This window comes from Manis pentadactyla, chromosome 12 (assembly GCF_030020395.1).
Source record: "Manis pentadactyla isolate mManPen7 chromosome 12, mManPen7.hap1, whole genome shotgun sequence".
NCBI classification, from domain to species: Eukaryota; Metazoa; Chordata; class Mammalia; order Pholidota; family Manidae; genus Manis; species Manis pentadactyla.
The window spans coordinates 100,517,217-100,541,259 of NC_080030.1; positions in this window are offsets into that span (position 1 = coordinate 100,517,217).

Here is a 24,043-nt window from a genome sequence, read left to right on the forward strand (position 1 = left end):
CTCACGGTAACAAGAAAGGGCTTCTCTACTCTCTGTATCTGGAAAGACTAAGCCTCTCTCAGCCTCTGTTGCAGCAAGTACTTAGTCAGCATCCTTCCAGCTGCATGGAGGCCAGGTTGACCAGCAGGCGCTTGGAGAATGCTCATGGAGGAGGCCTTGCCCATTCCCTCACAGGTTTGCAGATTGTCAAAGGCCACACAGTTGTCAGAGGGGAAGGAAATGTAAGAGGGAGGGAACAACATGGTCAAATGCTAAAAGAATGTTTTATAAAAAGCAATCTGAGAACTGGAAAAAAATCATTGAAGTTTGGCATTTTGGGAGCAATTCATGCTTGCTTTCCCATAGTGATGCCATAACATTTCAGAAAGAAAGAAAGCAAAGAAAGAGGAGGAGGATATAAAAGCTGCTCTTCCTAAGGAATTTCTGATCATAATGATATGCAATAATAAAACTGCAGATTGCCAGAGGTAGACACAGGTTCTGGGTCAAGAGATGTTTATAATTTCATTGATGGGGGGATTCCGGAACATATTCCTACAGATGGAGCTCGGAGAGAGAGCGTTTGGAAATACAGGAGCGATAGGGTTGCCAAGGACACACAGTTCCAGGGTTAGAGGGAGGAAATCATGATTACTAAGGTGAAAGAATCCATCTTGAACTAAATAAAGGATGCTTCTGAGACAGCTGGAAATGGGGTCAGGGTGAGTAACACTTTGTGGATAGAGGGTCCAGAAGTTGAAAAATCATGTACAGTCTGTTTTCTCAGTAAAGCAGGAGGCAGGATCATTGGCAGAGAGAATGAAGCTTCGCAATGGGTGAAGCAATGATGCTCAACCTATAATACTCAGCATTCATCTCTTCCTATTTATTTTACTATCGTTATCTCTGCTATTGAGGTTATTTTTATCTACTGCATCTGAGAACAGATGCAATATTTCATCTGGTGAAAATGCCATAAAGCCTGAAGCAGTGTAACTCATGAGAAACCTAGGTGTACAAACAGCAAAAGTGTCGGGTTGAATTCTTTTGGTGCAGGGTTTATAGTAAAGAGGTGAGAGAGACTGAACTGGAATATTCTGAGGTCTCAGGCAATGACAGGGAGTAGTGGGTCCAAGAGGAGGCTAATGTCCTGGGAGAATAGGAACTGGAAACTGCAGTAAGGTGGAAGCCCTTAAAAATAGTTGGAGTGATGCAGAGAAAAAGTAAAAAGGATGCAAAATTGTGATCAGAGTGGCATTTCGGAATTTATGGTTTCAGATAAAGCCATTTCCAGCCCCTGGGTGTGATGCTGCTTATCAATTTGCTCAAATTATCATAATCATAGATGCAGTGGAATGGGATGAAGGGTCACAAGTTTGGGTTGTTTGATACACTGATCATATGGGCTGAAGGTACCAGGAATGATGGCAGGAATTGGAGTGAAGAATTGAGACTGATGTAGGTGTCAGAGTGAAGAAAAGAGGAGCTGATATGGGAGTTAGAATGGAGAGCTGTCCCGAGTTAGATAGAATAGCTCTAGTGTCTTGGGTCATAGAAATCCTTCAGTGGGAGTGGTTTCTGTGGAAATGTACAGGGATGGCTACTTTACCAGCCATTGTCACTCTTAGGCAACAGCTGTACTGGCTATAGATAGTGTATTGGAGTATATTAGGAATATATATCTTAATGTAAAAAAATGTGTAATGTTTCACAATTGCTTAACATTCTATAGTATTTCTCATAAAACCAATACACAGTTGTACTGATGGATTGGTGATGGTAGCACGGATGTCTCATCTAAAAAAGGTTTACTTTTTCTAACCCAATGGTTCCCTACCTTTCCAGGCCACTGCAGAGGGACGTTTTTCTTTGACTCTTTTGCTTATTCACAAACAAGGCAGGACTCTGCTTATTTTTCTCTCTGAATTCTTAAGCATTGTCAAGTTCTTGGTATGGTAGCCTGTTTTCCAGAATTTATTTTAGTGCTTCTTAGGTTTCACTTCTTTTACTATTCCCTCTAGGTGTCATTTTCTATTTCCACCTTTACTAAGGGCATCAGATTAAGCTCTATAAAGCATTAGCTCTTAATTTTGCCTTTCATTTTTTTATCCAAGGAGCATATATAAAGCATCACTTTATCCTTTAGTGTTGTATCCTCTTGTAGCAGTTTTAGCCATTATTTTTGCCAGTGTTTTGAAAGTAGACACTTAGCTCATATATCTTAACGATGCACTCTTCAAAATGTGGGTGACATCATTGAACATGTGTATTTGTAATAATAAATTTTCTAAAACCTGTCTAAATCTCTTGCTCAGTGCTACTCAGCAGGAAGTCACCCCAGCAGTATAACAGCAAGTTCTTTTCTCTCTACATTTTCTCATTCATTATCAATATAGCCATGATTTTAACAAGGGCCAATGGCTTAACCCAGAGAATTGATCTGGGACCCTTTGATCGGTCAATGCATGGATATCAAGGACATTTATCCCTCAAATCTCATTAGTAGAGTGTTTCTTATACAAGGCTATACAAAGATGGAGAAGAAAAGCATCCTTGAGTGTGTGTGTTTATGTATGAATTTACAAGAAGTAATCTCTTTTATACATACACACACACATACACACATGAACAAAGACATTCAATATCTCTTAAATTCTATTTTATTCTCTGCCTGCAGATAAACACTTAAAACTGATTATTTAGTCATTCATGTTTCTGTGTAGATTAGTTCAATTTTTTGTCATTGCTATCTGAAAAAGGGAGTTTTGATAAGCCTTCCCAGAGAAGAAAGTAGTACAGATGACCCTTGAACAACATGACTTTGTACTGCATGGGTTTCCTTATGCATGGATTTTTTTTTTCAAGAAATATATTGGAAATTTTTTTAGAGATTTGTGACAATTTGAGAAAACTCACAGATGAACCATGTAGACTAGAAATATAAAAAAAAATAAAGAAAATTTAGGTATGTCATAAATTCCTAAAATATCTGTGGAAACTAGTCTATTTTATCTTTCAGAACAACAAAATCAACAGTAGGCTATTAGTTATTAAGTTTTAGAGGATCAAAAGCTATACATGGATATTTTTGATCGCTTGGGTGTTTGGTACCCCTAATCTCCACATTGCTCAAGGGTCAACTATAATTTTAAAGTTCAGACCAAATCTTGATGAATAGTTTGGGAAATCAGCATATAGTTTGAGCATTAACAAAGTGCCAGATGCTTGGCTTCGGTGGCCAGAGGGGATCGCACTTTTCTGCCCCACGGCACATCTACACAAAGCCCCACTTTCACACTGGGAGACGTAGCTGATTTGCTAATACATAGATACACAAAGAATCAGGCAAAATGAGAAAATGGAGGAGTATGTTTAAAACAAAAGACCAAGACAAAACCTCAGAAAAGATCTTAGTGAAAGAGAGAGACAATAACACTTATGCTCACTGAACTCAGGAGAATAATGGTTGAACACGTGAGAACTTCACCAAGAGATAAAAAAAGAAATTATAGAGCTGAAAAACACAATGACTCAACTTAAAAATATATTGAATGGGTTCAACAGCAGACTGGATGAAGTAGAAGAATGGATCAGTGAGTTGGAAGACAAAACAATGGAACTCACCTAGACAGAAGAACAAAAAGAGAAAAGAAATTTAAAAAGCAAAGATATCTTAGGTGACCTTTGGGACAAATCAAGCAGAATAGCATTTATATTATAGGGGTCCCAGAAGGAGAATGAGAGCAGAAAACTTACTTGAAGAAATAATGGCTGAAAATTTCCATAACCTGGGGAAACAGAATTTTAAATCCAGGAAGCCTGGGGAGTTCCAAGTAAGAACCGAAAGACACTCACACCAAGACATGTTACAACTAAAATGGTAACACTTAAAAACAAAGAGATAACCTTAAAAGAAACAATAGAAAAACAACTTGTCCTGTCCAGTGAAGCCCCATGAGGCTATCAGTAGATTTTGCAACAGAAGAATTATAGACCAGAAGGGGGTAGCATGACATATTTAAGTGCTGAAAGTGAAGAAATTTTCAACCAACAAGTCTCACTTGCAAGGTTATGATGCAGAATTAAAGGGGAGATTAAGAGTTTTCAGATAAACAAAAAATGAAATTAGTTTATCACCACTAAACAGGCCTTGCAAGAAATGTTAAAGGGCATTTTTTAACCTGAAAAGAAATGGTAAGGATAACTGACAAGAAAACATGAAAATAAAAATCTTACTAGAAAAGGTAAATATATACTACAGATAGTATATCAATCACTTATAAAGCAAGTATGAAGTTTAAAAGATAAAAAAGTAAAATTAACTAAAACCACAATATAGGATATATAAAATTAAGAGATATAAAAATGTAGCATCAAGAATATAAAATGTGGGAGGGGGAATAAAAAATTCAAGTTTTGGAATGTGTTCAAATTCAAGTCCTTATCAACTTAAAACCTATATATACATAGGATGTTATATGTGAACCCCACAATAACCACAAATTGAAAACATAGTAAATACACAAAAGAAAATGAAAAAGAAATCTATATACATAATACTAAAGAGAGCCATCCAACCACAAAGGGAAGAGGGAAAGAGGAGAAGAAAGGGGTACAAAAGAGTTACAAAAACAGCCAGAAAACAATTTAAAAAGTGACAGTAAGTATATTCCTATGATTACTTTAAATGTAAATGCACTAACTTCCCCAGTCAAAAGACATCTGGTTGCTAAATGGATTAAAAAACAAAACAAGACCTATCTATATACTGCCTACCAGCAACTACTTCAGAAGTAAGGACCCATACCAACTGAGAGTGAAGAGATAGAGAAAGAGATTACATGCAGATGGAAATAAAAAGAAAGCAGGCATAGGTATATTCATATCAGACAAAATAAATTTTAAAACAAAGACTATAATAAAGACAAAAGACATTACATAATGATGAAGGGAACACTCCAACAAGAAGATATAATATTAAATATATATCTGCACCTAACATAGAAGAACCAAAAGATATAAAGCAAATACTAACAGACCTAAAGAGAGAAATTGGTGGCAATTTCATAATAGTCACATTAGACTAGATGGACTTAATAGATACGTACAGAACACTACATCCAAAAGCAGTGGAATACACATTCTTCTCCAGTGCGCATGTAACATTCTCCAGGATAGATCACATGTTAGACCATAAAATAAGTCTTGGTAAATTTAAGAAGATTGAAAGCAGATCAAACATCTTTTCTGACCACAGTGGTATGAAATTAAAAATAAATTACAAGAAGAAAGCTAAAAAAATACTCAAACAACATGCTCATGTACAAACAATAGTCATCAAAGATATCAAAGGAGAAATCAAAAAACACCTAGAGAAAAATGAAAACAGAAATACAACATTCCAAAATCTATCGGCTGAAGCAAAAGTGATTCTAAGAGGGAAGATCATAGCACTACAGGCCTTCTTCTAGAAGCAAGAAAAATATAAATTAAACAATTGAACTTTACACCTAAAGGTAAAGTTAAAAAAATGACTTCCAACTCACTGATCCATTCTTCTACTTCATCCAGTCTGCTGTTGAACAACAAAAAAAAAGAACTAAGGAAGCCCAAAGTTAGTAGAATGCAGGAAATAATAAAGATCAGAAAGGAAATCAATGAAATAGAGACGAAAAAAGACAAAAGATCAATGAAACTAAGAGCTGGTATTTAAGAAGTAAAATTAACAAACTGCTAACTAGACTAACCAAGAAATAAACAGAAGGGCTTAAATAAGTAAAATCAGAAATGAAAGAGAAGTTAGAACTGACCAACAGAAATAAAAAAATCATAAGAAATTACTATAAACAATTATATGCCAAAAATTTAACAACATAGGAAAAAAGCATAAAGTCCTAGAAACAAATCTTTCAAGACTGAATCATGAAGAAATCAAAAATCTGATGAAACAGATTTCTAATAAGATGGAAACAGCAATCAAGTACCTCCCAAAGGAAGAAAAATCAAGGACCAGATTGCTTCACCAGTGAATTCTACCACACATTCGAAGAAAATTTAACAGTATATTTCTCAAACTCTTCCAGTAATTGAAAAGGAGGGAATGCTTCCACTCACATTTTATGAGGCCAGCATTACCCTCATACCAAAACCCAACAAGAACACCACAGAAAAGAAAATTACAGCCCCATATCGTTGACAAACATAAATGCGAAAATCCTCAACAAAGTAATGGTGAACTGATTTCAACAATATATTAAAAGAACCATGCACCATGATTTATTTATACCATGGGATTTATTATGGAAATGCAACAAGGGTTCAGCATCTTCAAATCTATCAACTTGATGCACCACATTAAAAAGGAAAGGATAAAACTCATAGGATCATCTCAATACATGCACAAAAAGCATTTGACAAAATTCAACATCTATGATAAAAACCCCCAAGAAAATAAGTACAAAGGGACTTTATCTCAACATAAAAAAAGCCATACATGACAAACCCACAGGTGACACCATGCTCAATGGTGAACAATTGAAAGCTTTCCCTCTGAGGTCAGGAACAAGACAAGGATGATGACTCTCACTACTTTTATTCAATATTGTATTGGAAGTCCTAGTCAAAAGCATGAAAAAGGCATCCAAATCAGAAAGGAAGAGTAAATCTGTCATTATTTTCAAATGACATGATATAATATGTACAGAAAACCCTAAAGACTCCACCCAAATCTGTTAGAACTAATAAATGAATTCAGTAAAGTTGTATTATACAAACTCAATATACAGAAATATGTGGTGTTTTTATACACTAATAACAGACCATCAGAAAAATAAATTAAGAAATCCTATTTAAAATTTTATTAAAAGGAATAAAATACCTACAAATACACTTAATTAAGGGGGTGAAAGATCTGTACAATGAAAGCTATAAGACATCAGTGATGAAAGACATTGAAGAAGAAATAAATAAATGGAAAGATATTCTATTTCAGAGGCTGGAAGAATTAATATTAATTATAATGTCCATACTATCCAAAGTAATCTCCAGATTCAATGCAATATCTATTAAAATACAAATAGCATTTTTTACAGAACTGGAACCAATAATTCTAAAGTTTGTATGGAACCACGGAAGGTCCTGAATAGGCAAAGCAATTTTAAGCAAAAACAAAGCAGGAGGTATCACACTCCCTGGTTTCAAACTATACTGGAAAGCTGTAATGATTAAAACAATATGATATTGGCATTAAAAACAGATACAAAGATCAATGGAACAGAATTGAGAGAACAATAATAAACCCATATATATAAATGGACAATTAAATTATGACAAAGCAGCCAAGAACATACAATGGAGAAAGTTCAGTTTCTTCAATAAATGATGCTGGGAAAACTGGACAGCCACATCTAAAAGAATGAAACCGGACCACTAGCTTACACCCTACATAAATATTAACTCAAAATGGATTAAATGCTTGAAATGTAAGACCTGAAACCAAAAAATTCCTAGAAGAAAACATAGGCAGTTAATTCTTTGATATCAGTCTTAGCAATGTGTTTGTGGATCTGATGTCAAAGGCAAGGGAAACAAAAATATGAATGAACAAATGGAACTATGTCAAACCCAAAAGTTTCTTCAAAGTGAAGGAAACCATTATCAAAAATTAAAAACAATCCACTGAGTGAGAGGAGATATTGGCAAATCATATATCCTATATGTGCTAATATCCAAAAGACATAAAGAACTCATACAACTGAATAGAAAAACAACTCAAATTAAAAAATGGGCAGAGGATCTGAATAGATGTTTTTCCAAAGAAGACATACAGATGGTCAACAGGTACATGAAAAGATATTCATAACTAATTATTAGGAAAATGCAAATTAAAACCACAGTGAGATATCATATCATACCTGTGAGAATAATTATTTGAAGAAGACAAGTCAAAAGTATTAAAAGAGTATATAGAGGCAAGGGTACCCTTATCCTTTGGGTGGGAATGTAGTTGGTGTAGCCACTATGGAAAACAGTATGGAGATTCCTCAAACAATTAATAATAGGTTTATCATATGTCCCCGATATTCCTCTGTTGGGTATTAATCTGAAGAATATGAAAACACTCATTAAAAAATGTATGCATCCTTATTTTCATTGCAGCACTATTTACATTAGCCAGGATATGTCCACTGATTGATTGATGAATGGATCGAGAGGGTGTATGCACACATGCACATGCACACATGCACAGTGGAATACTATTCAACCATGAAGAAGTGTGAAAACTTGCCATTTGGTGTAACATGGATACACTTTGAGGGTATTATGATAAGTGAAATAAGTTAGCTGGAGAAATACAAACACTATGTGATTTCACTCATATGTGGAATCTAAAAAGACAAAACAAATAAACCTAACAATACAAAAATGAAGTTGTAGATACAGAGAACAGATTGATGATTACCCGAGGGGAAAGCAGTTAGGAAGTGGGCCAAATGGGTGAAGGGAGTCAGCTGTGTGATGATGGATGGGAGCTAGGCTTTTGGTGATGATCACTTTCTGGTGTATGCAGATTTGGGATTATAATGTTGTGCATCTGACACTCATAATGTTATATACCAGTTTTACCACAATTAAAAAAAAGTGAAGCCAGACCCATTTACTTCTTACACTTATAATTACAAAATGACACAGATTCTTTGTGAATTTATTCAAAGTATGTAGTATATATTCCTTCACCATCAAGTTTAACTTGTAGTTGTTCAGTAGGGGTCTATCCACAAATGCAAGATTTTTAAATGGAAAAATGGCTGATTCTCCCAAGTAAAAACAAAAATAAAAGACAATTGGCTGAAGTTTGTTTTAAATGTATGAAGGAATCACATTATAGCTTTGCTTAAAGACTATTAGCTTCTTTAGGTGTTTTAGAAAGTCTAAGCTTCTTTAATAGAAAAGTCTTTTACTAAAGTATCTAATCCTACCCAAGTGTTGGTTGCTAGGAGAATACTTAATGCAAATTAAACACTAAACATCTAGCAGCCAGCCCCTGAGATGAAGGGAGTTGGAAGAGACTTAGAGTCTGGTCAGCAGGGAAACTGCTGATGGAAAAATGACTGTCAAGGGTTTTTTATACACATCAGGGGCATCCCAGTTTGGGTATGAAAAAAAGGGTCTTCCTTACCACCAAAATTTCATCTGCGACAAGATTCTAGACTGTTTCAGAAAGAACTAAGGATAAGATCATAGCTATTTCAGAATTATAATTATGCTTTAAAATATCAAGAAAATGAGAAATCAGTTTGCTTTCTTTAAGTTTTAATGGAATTTAGTTGTGTCCCACCAAGAGATTTAGGTCACTGATCAACATTCATTCATCTGGAGACAAAGTATCAGTCCTGGTAGAGCTGATGAAGTTGATACGCTAAGAAAGTTACCTTCATTTACTGGACCTGGATTAATTACCAATCTTAAACCCTGTCAGTTTTCTTGATTTTATTTTTACTATTGAAGAAAACCAAAAAGTGGAATTCTATTTATAGAACTTCATTTTTTAGTGACTTTAGGAGAAATAGGTACTTTATGTTTAGAAATGAGTATCTGTGGAAATAAACACAAAAATATCCTACAAAAGCTACAGGAGATAAAAAAATGAAAAGTGTGTTTGTTAATTGTGAACAAACCCATTCAAGTATTTTTACAATACGAACCAATTTGGTGTGGTTAGGGAGTTGATTATTTTTCTTCTGAAAATAAATCTTTTAAATTTATCTGTCATAAGGAACTTAACTTTATATAAATTCTCTTAAATGATTTCCACATATACATATTAAAGTCATACCATGTATTTCAATCATAATACTAAGTTGAAAGTCATGAATTCTCAGAATTTTGCCACACAGGATCCTTAGTCTAGGATTTAAGGCATTGACTATGATTATTTATTTGCTCTTTTGCATAAAATTGTGATGTATCCAATAAGTTTCATTTTCTGCTCCATTTCTAAGTTGTATGGAAATAACTTAGCTAGAATAGTATCTTCTTTCCTTTCTTTCAGCCTTCCCTGTGTAGGGTTTAGGATAAACAAATCTACCAATATAGAGCTAACACAAGACAATAATCAACACCATTGCTAGAGGCTATGAACCGTAGAGGGAGAAATGAGGTTCTTGACCTTAAAGAGATTACCATCTGCTTTCAGAGTTAAAATTAAAACAAACACAGGAAACACTAAGTAAAGATGATACATTTTGGTATGAATCATGTCTTAGAGACCTTTGAAAAGGACTGTTTGGCAACTTTTATAGGAACCAGGGCAGGCTTTGCAGAGGGGATGAACTTGAGTGGAAACTGAAGAATAGAGGAGGAAGTGAAGGCAGCCATAGAGACTTCAAATTTAAATACAATGTTGAATGCAATTAATATCAATTTATTTGCCTTGGCAAATGATATTGAAAATGATTATTTTTTTACAAATGATATTGAACACATTCATTTTGGGGTGTAACACAGTGTATACTCTAATAGAACTCTACACAAGAAAAATTTACTAGATTATTATTTGTGATTTTAAAAAAGTATAATTATGACATGCTAAAAATACATCGATCTTATATATAGAAAGGTCAATGGGTTATGGAAGTATTTTCTGCAGAGACACAAACAATTTGGAACAAAAGATAATTTAGGAATTTTAAAAATAATCTGTTGAGTAGCTATTTGCCAGAAATGATTTTTTAAAAATAAACAATGTTATCACTATTATTTTTAAATAGCTGTATGAAAAGATATAGAAAATTGAATAAGTAAAATATCTAACAAAAACATAAAATGAAAATAAGTGATCTAAAATTATTCAATACCAATATATTAATTTGTTGAAGATTATAAATCTGTTGAAGACGATGTATCTACATCTGAAATGCAAGTGGACAGTTGATTTTCCTTACTCTTTTTCTAAGGGAAAGGTAAATCACCTTAGTACTCTAAATTATTTTGTATTTGTCCATATGAAAGAGGTCCGTATTGAGAGGTTCTAACATGATCATAATAAAAATTGCTTATGAATTGTCCATCTAAATATTTGTTATGATCTTATAAAGCCCATCTTTATTTTAGTGTGAACTGAACTTCTCTCCATGTGCTGGTTGGCCTCCCAGGCATTGCTTCTACCTTTTCAAATCCAATGTCCCCTGCACTTACTCCTTCTCAGGTGTATCTCGTAGTTGTCAGTTACATCACATTTTATCCAGGAATGCAAGACAGGCTCGTGGGCACCAGTTTTGACCATCATCTCTGAGAGACATTTGATCTCCTATTTCTGGTACATATATACCTTTTTCAAGCATTTCCCTCATTGTTTCTGATTTCAAGCTTGCAGCAGTTAATTTTGTATCTCCGTTTAACTGGTCCAAGGGGTGCTCGGACATCCGGTCACACATTGTTCTGGGTGTGTCCGTGAGGGCGTTTCTGGATTAGATCAGCATTTGAATCAGTAGGCGGAGTAAACCAGACTTCCCTCCCTCATGTGAGTGGGCTCCATCCAATCACCTGGAAGCTGAATGGAACAAAAAGGCTGATAGTCCCAGAAGTACAAGGAAATTCTTCCTGCCTGGTTGCCTTTGAACTGACTGTTTTTTCCTGCCTTTGGACTCAGACTGAAACATTGGTGTTTTCTGGGTCTCCAGCTTGCCAGCTGCAGTATCTTAGTGGTCCTGTTTCTCTGGAGAATTCTGATGAATGCAAAGTCCTTGTCACTTTTCTTCTGAATTTTGGAAGTGCTCTTCAGTTTCATACCCTTACCATGTATCTTACATACACACGTACCACAATTATATTTCTAGGATGCAAATCTTTTTAGGCCTTTCCTTGCTTAAAATTATTCCTTGGCTCTTCATTTCAGGATAAAACAGAACTACTAACATATCAAATAAAGCACCTCAATGATCCAGGCCAGCCTTGTTGACCCTAGGCTTTTCCTTCCTTCCAGCAAAACTGAAAAAGTTCCAGTTTCCTGAACCCAGCTTCCTCGAACTGCTGTATCTTAATGTATTCTATTGGCCCTACTTGGCATTTCTCCAACTCACCCATTGTCTGCTCGTCCAGTTCCTACGCTTCCTTAATACTTGGTTCACGTTGTATTTCTTCCTGAAGACCCCTCTTAATTCCTTCTCCCATCTGTCTGACTTCCTCTTGTATAGATTGGGTTTGTAATAATTGACTTTTCTTACCTATATTTCAGATGAAATGATTAAAGTCTTCGAGGAGAGGAATCAAATCATTTAATTCAGCGCTGAGCACATAGTGGGCATTTACTAGTCTTGCTGAATAAGTGAATGAATGAATCTCCCCCATGTCAATTAAAATTCATACTTAACATACACATTCATGTTTAATGTAGAAAAGTCATTTTAGAAATTCATCTAATTTAGTTCTCTCTCTATTTTTTATAATCTTGGTTTACCTTACCAGATCCCCCCTACTCTGTTCTCAAGAGGTTGATATCTGTGAACTTCATTCATGAGATGTCCTGCTCTTTGGTCTAAGATTGGTTTCAACTGATAATAGATAACAGGCAACAGATTGCAAGGTGGAAATTGGGGGAGGTTGGGGTTTTATTCCCATGGCCACTTCCCGAACATGGTAACGATGTGCCCTTCTCACAAATCATTCTGTGGCTCTTTCCCTGGGTTCTGATACCTGCTTCCTCCTTTTGCCCTTCAGACCTGGTGTTAACAACTCTCCACTATTAGCCCCAAGGGCACATTACCTTTACGGCCAGTTTCATTTAAACTTGCCCCTTGTGTCCTTAAAGTCTCCTCAGTTACTCTGTTGGATACCACCACCAGCTTCCTACAAGAAATAAGACTGGTGCCATACAGAGCTTTTTTCTCCTGCAATCTGCTATAAGAATCCAACATGGTAGCACAATAACTCCACTAATTAGTAGGTCATATGTTGAGTTCATCAAATACATTTACCATACCAGTAAGTATAGAGTAGATTAAGACATACCATGATGGGAAATCTAGTGTTATTTTTTACAGGTGACTAAAAGTATCTTACAGTTTAAATGATAGTTTCCATAGCATCTCATTTGATCATCTCATTTATAAATACCTTATTGGCAAACAGTAAAACTACTGCAAATATATAGTTTTAAAAAGCTCATTTCTATTTTTTTTAAATCTAAAAAACATTTAAATAAAACTTGTATTCTTGTTAAAAATAATCATTTAAATTAATGAATACTCAGGAATGCAATATTACCCCAACTCAATAGTCAATAAAAATACAATTATGGCCCACATCTTTGTGCCTAAGTGATTCCCTGGTAGTACCTCAGGGAACTGGACTGCAGGTTCACTCAAGAATGCTAGAACATCTTGCAAGCTCCATTGGGTATGCTCCACTCATGCTCTTTTGCCCACAATAGATGTAATACTAAGAAAAATAGTATTCTCTTGAGTGCTGTAGACAATGTGTACAAGCCCAGAGAGTCCAAAACTCATTGCCCTATGCATTCTGCCAACACCGTGTTATGGTGCCTACCACCTGGGAGCAGCTCAAGAGTTCTTCATTGCCTTCCCCAGAAGGAAATCACTAAATACTAACCTTTTCCATTCAGAGTTGTTGTCCCTCTACATGTCTAACTCCCAGGAAATCACTGAAGCACTCAGGTTAGTCTGTCCCACGATGTAGTTGGTAGGACGACACCACTTCCTTCTGCCATTTTGCCATTTTGATCAGAAGTATAAATATGATGTGTATGGACTTTAAAAAGGATGGGAGAGATAGATGCGCTTTCATGATCAAACACTTTTGAAAAAGGAGAAACTTTGTTTCTGGGAAGTTCATGCAAACAAATCAGTCTAGCCTTCAAGGATCTCAGATTCCAGGGTCTAATTATCGCGTGCATTTAAGGTAAAAGAACTGGTTAGGTTTCCCCTGAGAGACATTATTCCTGAAAGCTACATTTAGAGGGTTTAAAATTCCAGATGTTTCTTGCAGAAACAACTGAGTTTTGTGAGAGCTTCTCAGCTTCATATTGTGTATGTAGAGTGCACTTAAAGAATACCCCTGAATAGATTCTTTCATGTTTTTTTTTTTTAACGTAGTGCCTTGTATGTATATCCGGTAGGATACCCAGAAGACACTCTTTTTAAGTATGCCAATTAAATTTGCTAAAAGTACACAAAGAAATTGGTCTCTGGACTGTATCAATGTTCACAGTACTTCTGTTGCATACTTAGTCCTGTGCCTGTATTAAAGTAGTAGAACAGGCATAGCAGAACACAGGGCAATTTAATGCATAAACTCAATCCCTTGTTAACCTTGAATCTAGATAGAAACTGTAGGGTCCTGAAAGGTCCCAGATGCAAATTCAAGTTTAATGGCTGGATTTTTTCCCCCCCAGGTCCTGTTAATTCCACAAAGAAAAATTGCAGGATACATTAGACAACTGTACACACTCAGTAACAATTTCTGCAAGTACATGAGCACTTCAGTTCTTATCTCATTTAAACCGCTGATTAATCAGCTAATCAAATTATCTTATTGATGGTGGATTCTATATCTTGTACTTAGGCCCAAACTGAAATTGACTCAAGGGAAACAGTAAGTTGTGAAGGCAGAACCCCAAGGGTGTTTCAGGTCAGGAACAGTCAGAGTGATACTCAAATATTTACTGACACGTCCTCTACCTCAAGGTATCAGTACATTCTTACTGATTTTTGGTCTGGCACCATAGTAAATTTCTAATGGACGTAACCAAATCCAAAGGAAGCTAGAGGACCTCAGGGAGTGGAAAGAAACCTGATGGCGGGGAAAGGTGGGCCATGCAGGCAACAGTAAGTCAAGGCCAGTTAATGTATTTGCCACGGCATTTGATGTGGCAACTGATGGAAACACTCAAAAGCACCAATACAGGCATAAAAACAAAATTTAACAAACAGAAAAAAAGAAAGTAATACAAGGCAAAATATACATGAAGCTTAAGTGCAGTAGAAGCTAAAACAGGAGGGGTCATCTATCTTATTTCCAATTTCCAAAATAATATGACGACTATCAGTTTACACTGAAGCCTCATTTGGGACAAAATGGTTATTATCTGGGAAAAAAGGGATTTTCCATGCATTGTCATAACCCTAAAATTTTTAGCAGACTACCTTGCCAGAACTTGAATGACTGATAATTGCAGAAAAAGGCAGAGGGTAAGAACTGGTCCAACAGTAACCAACAACTGGGTCCTCAGAGAAGCCAGGACACTTTGAGGATATGAAACACAGAGTTCAAGGATCCTAAGGTCCACACTTGCCCTTCTTCTGGATGGTCAGGGTCCACTGGAAATAGCTTTTGTACTTGAGTGACAGTTAGCCAGTGGTTGGAGATCTTAGCAGCTCAGCCTGAGTGTTTTTCCCAGAACAGCAAATACTGATTCTTCCATAGGATACTTCTTCCTCAAAAGGAAACGTTCAATAATAGCAGTTAGACATCATCAGAAGACAGTAAGGGAAAAGTCCATTCCACATCAAGTCATGAACAATTCTAGATGCTAACATCTACTCCTCCTTAGGCTCGGCGACCCTTGCATGGGGTTTATTCCCCACTGTCCACTGGTGTGCTCTATCTGTAATCCCCACTGGAGGCTGCTCTTAACAAACTTACTCACTGACCTCTACTGATTAGCCCATCCATCACCTGGCCCATGTACAAGTCTACAGCTCCCTTCACAAATGGTCTTTTGACAGAAAAGAGTCTGGAAATTTCCTTCCCAATGTAGTTAGGGAATAGAATGTAAAGATGTTTGCCAAAGTAATTTAAAATTAGTTATTTCCAAATTCTCTTAGAGGATCCAACCCAGAGCAGGTGATGAGTTTGTTGAATGGAGGAATCCTGTCTAGGAACGACAGTGTGTGCTAGGCATAGTCTTTGATTCTTTTCCAAGACTGAAACTTACTCTTTAAGATTTTTTTTTTGAGACCTCCCTGACTGAATGATAAGCAGAAAAGGCTCACTGTCCGGGACAAGTTGCTTCCAGCCCAAGTGTCTTAGCAGCTCTCCTTAAAAGTGGGTGGGTTGCTCTTTTTAAATGCTTGTCTTCCTTATGAGAAATAATGGGATATACTAAGTAAGACAAAATCTCCTCTAGGTGTGAGATACGAGCTTACAAAGAAAATTTGTTTCTTTTAGTATTTTAACATATTTATTTACTTTTTAAAATTATGGCATCTTGCAAAGAATTCCTGTGATAGTGTCTGTTTTAACATCATGTAACCAACAGTTCACAGCTCATAAATAATCAGGAAGGAGGTCAGCAAACATTAAGGGTAAATTTGGGGAACATTACAGTATATACAGTCTGTGTGGGAACTACTGATTTCTTCCTTTGTGGCTTGAAAATATCCATAGATATAACATGAGCAAAGGATGGTGTGACTTTGTTCTGATAAAACTTTGTTTATAAAAACAGAGTGGGCCAGCTTTGGCCCATGAGCCATTCTTTGTAGTCTCTAAATCTAGAAGATAATAGAGAAGTCCGGCCTTAAAGATAGCCTATCTCACTATCCTTTGTATACCAAATACAAGCCAGGAATAATACTCCCTCCTCAGCATTCACTGTTCAAATGAGTGTATAATGAAATTGAATAATAATGATGTTGCTTTCTTGCACTCCAACCTGACGACTCCCATAGGTGGGATGGAAAAAATGAAATTTTAGTAATTTAGAAAATGTTATAATACACAAAACTAGCTAGATTTTTAAAATTTAGTAGTTACACCTATTAATTAAATCATGTGGTGTAAGACAGACGCAGCATTTGATGGATAAAACTCCTATAGGAGAAAAGGAGTTTTTTAAGCTGTGTATTACACAGTGTCACATTATATAAAGTCACTGCTACATCAGGTAACATAGAAGAAACAGATACTACATGACCTGATGCAAATTCAAATGGAGAATTTGGAGCATATAAATGGATTAAACACCCTTGAAAATCAGGTAGTGTACAATTCCAAAGGATTTCAGGTCTTTCAGAAATGCTATTACCTCTCAGCTAAGAAATGTAGACGGTTTTGTTAGTGATCACACTGAAGCATGAAATTGGGGAGGAAGACTATTAATAGGTCAGTTAAGGTAAGAAATCAGAGATATTATTTTCAGGTGAAATGTGGTGACAAATATGTGGTAATATGTAAAATCACCTCTCAGAAAAATCTGTGTTTATTTTGTCACTATTTACGGTATGGAAAACGTATTATGACTGGAAAATCTCACTTGAAAAATTCTTCACCTAAAAATTTCACAGACCTTTTCAGAGGAGGTCAATCATTGTCCATACATGCTACCAAATTCTTTTTGGAAAGCAATTTATATGTCACATTAAGTGCATACTTCTTTCTAAAATAGCATGTTATAGTGTTTCAAAAACAGGTTTTCATTTTTCTATATATTGTAAAACTACTTATAAACATATAATAGAGAGAAGAGTCACCCAATATATTAAGGCTGGAGTACTTTGCAAATGCTACTTATTCAATAAGTGTTTACTGTCTGGTAAACTCTCCACTTATTAAATATCCTTAATTGTAGTAGATGGTTGTCTATCAGAATGAAGTGCTTTTTAAAAAATATTCTAAATATATAATTTCAGATTACTTAATTGAAGCTACTAGCTTTAATATCTTCTTCTCATCCCTTCAGTTGTTCTTTCTTTTTCTAAATAAAGGGATTATTATTTGATACTTAAAATGGAATGTCAGTCAAAATGGAGCCAATAATAATTGAAGATTTATTAGCTCATATATCTTGTGTGACCATATGCTTATTAGAATTGTTTTCAATAAAATATAGGTACTGTGACTAATTAAAAACTAAAATTTTTAATGCAAGGCATGGTAAGGTACGCTAAAAACATTTAGTAGAACATTATAAAATCTTTGCTAGGAAAATATAAATACTCTGATAAGGTTGTAAGAAATGCATTTAACAAACAGGTACGTTTGGCTGGATTCTTCATGTGCCAGATTTGTAACACTCACCACCCCCTTGTGTCATCACTAGTGGGTATAATACTTTGCATGGGGAGGGCATGCAGAGCATTTCTTTCCCCTTTTTTTTATCCCTACCTACTGCCTATCTATGTAAACACCATAATCTCTTGGCCAGTCATACAATAAATAGTATTTGGCTGTACAAAAATGATGGTTGTACAATAAGTGTATTTTAGAATGAATGAATGTAATAAATAACCCAAACCTATGTAAAATGCTCTCTCCAGGGCCAGTACTCTGAAATCATTTTGTAAGGACTGCTTTTAGATCTTTAATTATCAAATTCATCCACCTGCTGAGTAATACTACCCTAAAATGATACCATCAGAGAGCAAGTTCAGTGTCCTCTAAATGTGTGCTTGAAAACTATTATGAAATATCCCTATTTTTAATTCTAAATATATTTAAAATGATGGATTATTTAATTTGCACATTTCTGTGTTCCTCAGCTTGTTTAGTATCTTACTTTTTAAATGTTTCTGTACTATAAATGTTTTTTAAATACATTTCTTTAAAAAGTACATAATGTACTTACCAAGTGCCACAAATTGGAAATGCATTTTGTTTGAAATGAGTATCTATTACTCAAAGTAATAGTTGAAATATATAGAGCCCTTATATTTCAAAATATTAACCTTTTGCTGAATTGATTAAAAGCATATAATATGACTTTGAAGTATTTTGAAAACCTGACTACTGAAAATCAATCAAATTATTTTTGTTGTTTGGTAATGTAAAACAGCTGCTCCATTTTTCAGACTATGATTATTCTGTGCACCCTGCCAATGAATAGATTTAGTAGAAACCATAAACTGTAGAGAAGAATCATTGATAAGAAAGAATAAAAAACAAAGGGAAGTAAGTGAGTTAATTATGGAAACTATGATTTAAGCATCTGTTTAGGCTATCAGGGGAATGCAAAAGGGAATTTGAGAGATATTAAAAATCGAAACCTAAATTAACAAAACTCAAATGAGGATAGAATTCTTTTCAGGGCATGATGAACATTCATTAAATATTATTTTTATTTAAAATAGACTTGGAGATGAGCAATAACCAGTACTTAGGTTTTTAAAAAAAGGGACCATGAATATCTTCCCTAAACCCTCTTGCAATGACAGCTGCCCCAGGATCAAGCCATGCAGATGTGATTACAAGTCTGAGATGCCCAATTTTAAAAACACTAAGTTGGAAAAAATATTCAGAGCACAAAATGGGGTGTTTTTATTATGGTAATTGTACATTTTTAAGTGGCAGATTGTGCAATACATTCTTCTTCTTACATTTTTACTTATATTTTAAATATTATTTATAATCCTTATATTTATGATCAGATGCTTTACACTATAAAATCTACTTTGACTTGGATTTTATTTTTTTCTTTGTGGTCAGTTATCTGATTGGTTCTTTTAAGTATTCCATATATGTATGAATATTTCATGGACACTGCTTTAATCTATGTAATCATTTTATTTATTATATACTATAATTATTCTAGGTCCTTACTTAATTTTAGCTAGGTCTGTCTGATTTCAAAAGATAGTCTTCCTAATATGCATATCCGATTATGTTCTGCTTCCTTTGAATTCTTTCGTGGCCTCCCATGCCAACAGAATAAAATCTAAAGTGCTTTGTAAATAGAAAAAATCCTTCATCCCCCCTCACTGTTTTCAACCCCCCATGGTGCCTCTACTTCCCTAACGTCCTATCAGCTGACCCACACTGGAAAATCTTGTAGTTTCCCAAACGTGGCATGCTCCCACACCCTCCTGTAACAGTCTATGCTGTCCCTTAACCTCCAAGTCCCTTCCTTAAGCACATCTGGCTCCAGTCATGATCCAAAACTCGCTGTAGTGATCATTGCTAGCTCTCCTCCACTGTGTTTGTTGACTTTATTAAGTGTGCTGTTCAATACAGTAGGCACTAGCTACACGAGGTAATTTCAATGACTTGTAATCAAATACAATTTGAAAACTCATCTCCTCATTTGCGTCAGTCACATCTCACGGCTCAGTATCCACATATGGCTCGTTGCTACCATGTCGGGCAGCACGGGTATAAAATATTTACATCATCACTAAAATTTCTGTGGGATAGCACCACCTTAAAAAGGTCATCATCAGACTATTGTATATAGCAATCTTTTTGTTTCTTTATTTCCCAGTCTGGATATCCTTAAAAGCCAAGAACCTGCATCGTGGGTCCTTGATGTACAGAGTAGGAAGGGCAGCGTTTTTTTTACTTCACATGCCAACACTCAACAGCATGTATGAGAGAAAACCACAGTGAGATGAAACCAGAGGGATAAGTGGAACTGTGAAGGCACAGAAAGCCTCTGTAGGGAAAAGAACTAGGGTAGGTGTGGGAGTAAATCTTCTGTACCTAAAACATTGTTAAAATCCAAAGAAAAAGTAACCTAAATCCTCGCCTCACAGCTGCCACAAAGAACACGAGGATCTTAGGCAGAGGCCATCTTGTAGAATACACCGAGGGCGAGTCAGACCACTTCAGTTCTCAGCATATCAAGTTTTGCACAGTAACAGTTAGATATGGAAATAAAATTAATGATGATATGAATCCTGGGAGGCTGAACAGTATTAGAAACTGTTAGAAGTGACTGAGAACTTCCAACACTTCATAGACTATCTGTGAGAAGGAATTGACCACCGTGAGCAAACCGAGTGTCATGGGGAATAGATGCAGGTGGAAGAACATGAGTGGAAAAATAAAGTCATCATTATCTTGACTGATTTCTCACTCTTAAACTGCACATAAACATGTATTTGCTTTAGTTTTCATTCTTTCGGTAAATGTCGATGACTATTGCTTCCCATTCCAACCCAGCTCATTTCTCAAAAGTCGTTTCTTCAGTGAAGTTTCTCTTTGCCCACATTATCTAACAGTTCAAGTTCCACAGTCCACATCTCTTTTTCTCTTTTTATCACTGTTTAATGCTCTGAATATTTTATATGTTTACCTTGTTTGTCTGCACGTGCAGGAAGTGTAAGCTTCATGAGCACAGGTATTTTTGTCAGTTTTGTTCACTGTGGCAGCGCTAGCTCCCACATGTGCCTGGCACTTAGTAAATACTCAATACACTTCTGTTAAATGTTGAATGTCCAGACAGAACACAATATTTTCTTCCCCTCCATCTGCTTTCTCAAATTGTGGTACTATATATATTCTTTAGCATTACTGATTTTAGAAATGTTTTATCTTAACTTCTCACATTCAGTTAAATTAACCAAATTTGGCCCATTTTCCCTTCTAAGTATGTCTCAATTCTTTGCCTTCCTCTACATCTCCTTCCATTCTTCCCTGTACTACCTGAGAGATCCTGCTAATTGGTCTCTGTCCCAGGATGCCCTCCGTTCAAACAGCTCCATCCGTACTGCTGTAACGTGAAGTCCTGCTCATGTTATTCCTTTTCTCAGAGTGTTCCAGAAGCATTCTGAAGACTTTGGAATAACGTTCGGACTCCCTGTCAACACACACAAGGCCCCTACCTTCCTGTCTATCCTCGTCTCCTCCTACTCCGTGCTTGCAAGTCCATGCATAGAGGATCTTGTTTAACCTCTGGCTTTTCTAACACAACCACTGCCCTTGGATGTCCCCCCCGTTCCTCATCAAGTTGAGCACAGACAGCAAGTTCGAGTTGCTTAAACAAGCTCTAGCAAACTCCTCTGTAATGCAACTATCGGTTAATGTACTGGTTGTGCCTTATACACCCCTGAGTTCCTGGAGAGAAGCATACATCTTACCTTTTTACCTGTCATAGTGCTGACATAGACTAGTACACAGAACTGTTGAAAAAAGGATTAGATAATTGAATATCACCCTAGTGACTTAGAACATCCATTTGTAGGGCAGAGATATCATTTATTTGACCAACTTCCTCAGGAAAATGACTGATCTATTAGAATTAGAAAAAAAAATATTTCAGGAATCTTTGTGGTCAGATAACACATAAAAAATATCTAGGCACAAATGTTAAAATAGCTCTTTAAACACTTGTTAGTGAGCTTTTGGCTTAGCAGTTTCAGCTTAACCAATATTTGTGTTCATGATCTTCCTAGATAACCCTATCAGTTTCCTGTACTTTTACCTTTGGGTTAAAGGAGCACAGGTATGTTCCTCTGGTGAATATTTTCAAAATTCTCTTTACTGCTGACCTACACTGGGCACAGAGAGGCTGAGCAGAGTTCATCTTCTGTCTTGAGTAATTTTGGTCGCAGGTATATGCAGAGGGTTTATGTTTTCAACTGAATAAACTACTTTCACCTCTATTCAGTGGTTTTGGTGCTGAAATAGTGGTTGTTTATTCAGGTTTAAATCCCTTAGTTCTGTACACATTTAGAATTAGTTTTGCTTTGAGCATTCTCAGGTTCCCATGATTCTCAGCGCACTCTATTCTTTGAAAACAATGAAGCACTGTTTATGTTTTATTTCAAATGAATTATGTTTTTATCCATGTGTAATTTTGCTTGTACTTTATGTCCCATTTTCATTTTCTATGAACTAACTTTGAAAGCTGAATAAGGCATAGCATTTGTGATCATCGTTTTGGGAAAATACTTACATTCCCCAAATTTGGCTATCAAATAACTTCCATACTGGTAGTTTTAACTTAAGATAACAATCAAATCAAATCAAAACAAAACAAAACAAAAACATTTCAGTTACTCACAGTTTACAGGTCTATAGTAACTATGAATAAACTGCTAGAGGCAAAATTCTTTCAGCGGAAATTCTGCTCTGCGATATTTTTTCCTTAAAAAGATCTTTCCTAAACAAATGTCACAATTATAATCTTTTAATTAATTTGGTACTCCATACAGAGAAGTCCTAAATGAAGGCGAGGAGCTGTTTTTGCCATGGTGCCCAGAAGGATGCCTCTATTTTGCCAAAAAATGTTCTGTCACTAATGTGAAGCCTGTTGACAAACTGTTGTTTATATATTGTCAATGGGATGCCAAGTCAATTGTTTCACTACGGGAATCCTGGCTTGGCCCCAGTGGCTGTCTAAATCTTTGTAGACACGCAAATACTTTTAGGGAAAGCAATTAAAGGTAAAAACCTCTTTTTATTTTTATTTGGCTCTTTACTGAAGTTCCATGAAGATAGGAAAACTAATGGTGATCAGACAACTTTGCAAGAGCTATAATTCTAAAAACTTAGACATATGGCTGGCTTTTAATTCCTCTAGCTGTTAATTAAGAGGCTAATTGTACAAGGTGGTTAGGTATATATCAGCTTGCAAATTTTACTTTTTTTTCTTGTCATTAAAAATTAGCAACATAGGAGATTTATAGGTCTTATTTATCCTCTATATCAGTGGTTGTTGACTGGGGGTGATTTTGCCCTCCAGGAGATACTTGGCAATGTCTGGCGACACTTTCATTTGTCACAATTGGGGAAAGTGCTAACGTATGTAGTGGAAAGAGGCCAGAGATGCTGCTTAATGTTCTATAATGCACAGGAAAGACCCCCCATCGAAGAATCATCCGGCCCCAAATGTCAATAGAGCTGAGGTTGAGAAATATTAAATATATATGTTTTTCTGATCTACAGTAAATGGTTGAAGTGTATAGAAAATAGTCTTAAAAAGTTTAAAAAACTCAGTAACGGTTAGAGAAAACATGCAATTATTATTGCTAGAAATTTAATGGTGTGTTCATCATTATAAACCCCATGAGCTCAGATCAGTCATTTTATCAGAAATTTACAGCCCATTTTTGGTTATGGAGCATTTAACCTACAACCCACACTCCAGGAGTGGTTAGTAAAAGTGCTTTGGCTATCTTTGACTCCCATCAATGCCAGAGAGTTTGCTATCGTGAGCATTAGGAATTAGTTTTTGTTGGTGGAAGTCTTGCTGATTAGCACTGTGGATTTTAAAAATGGCCCCATTGATGAAATTAGTAGCATTTGACATAGATGGATTGACTAGAATATTGCATATACAATAAGCTCCTCATGCATGAGGGTATGAAAGTCCAGCCAGCTCTGTAACTCA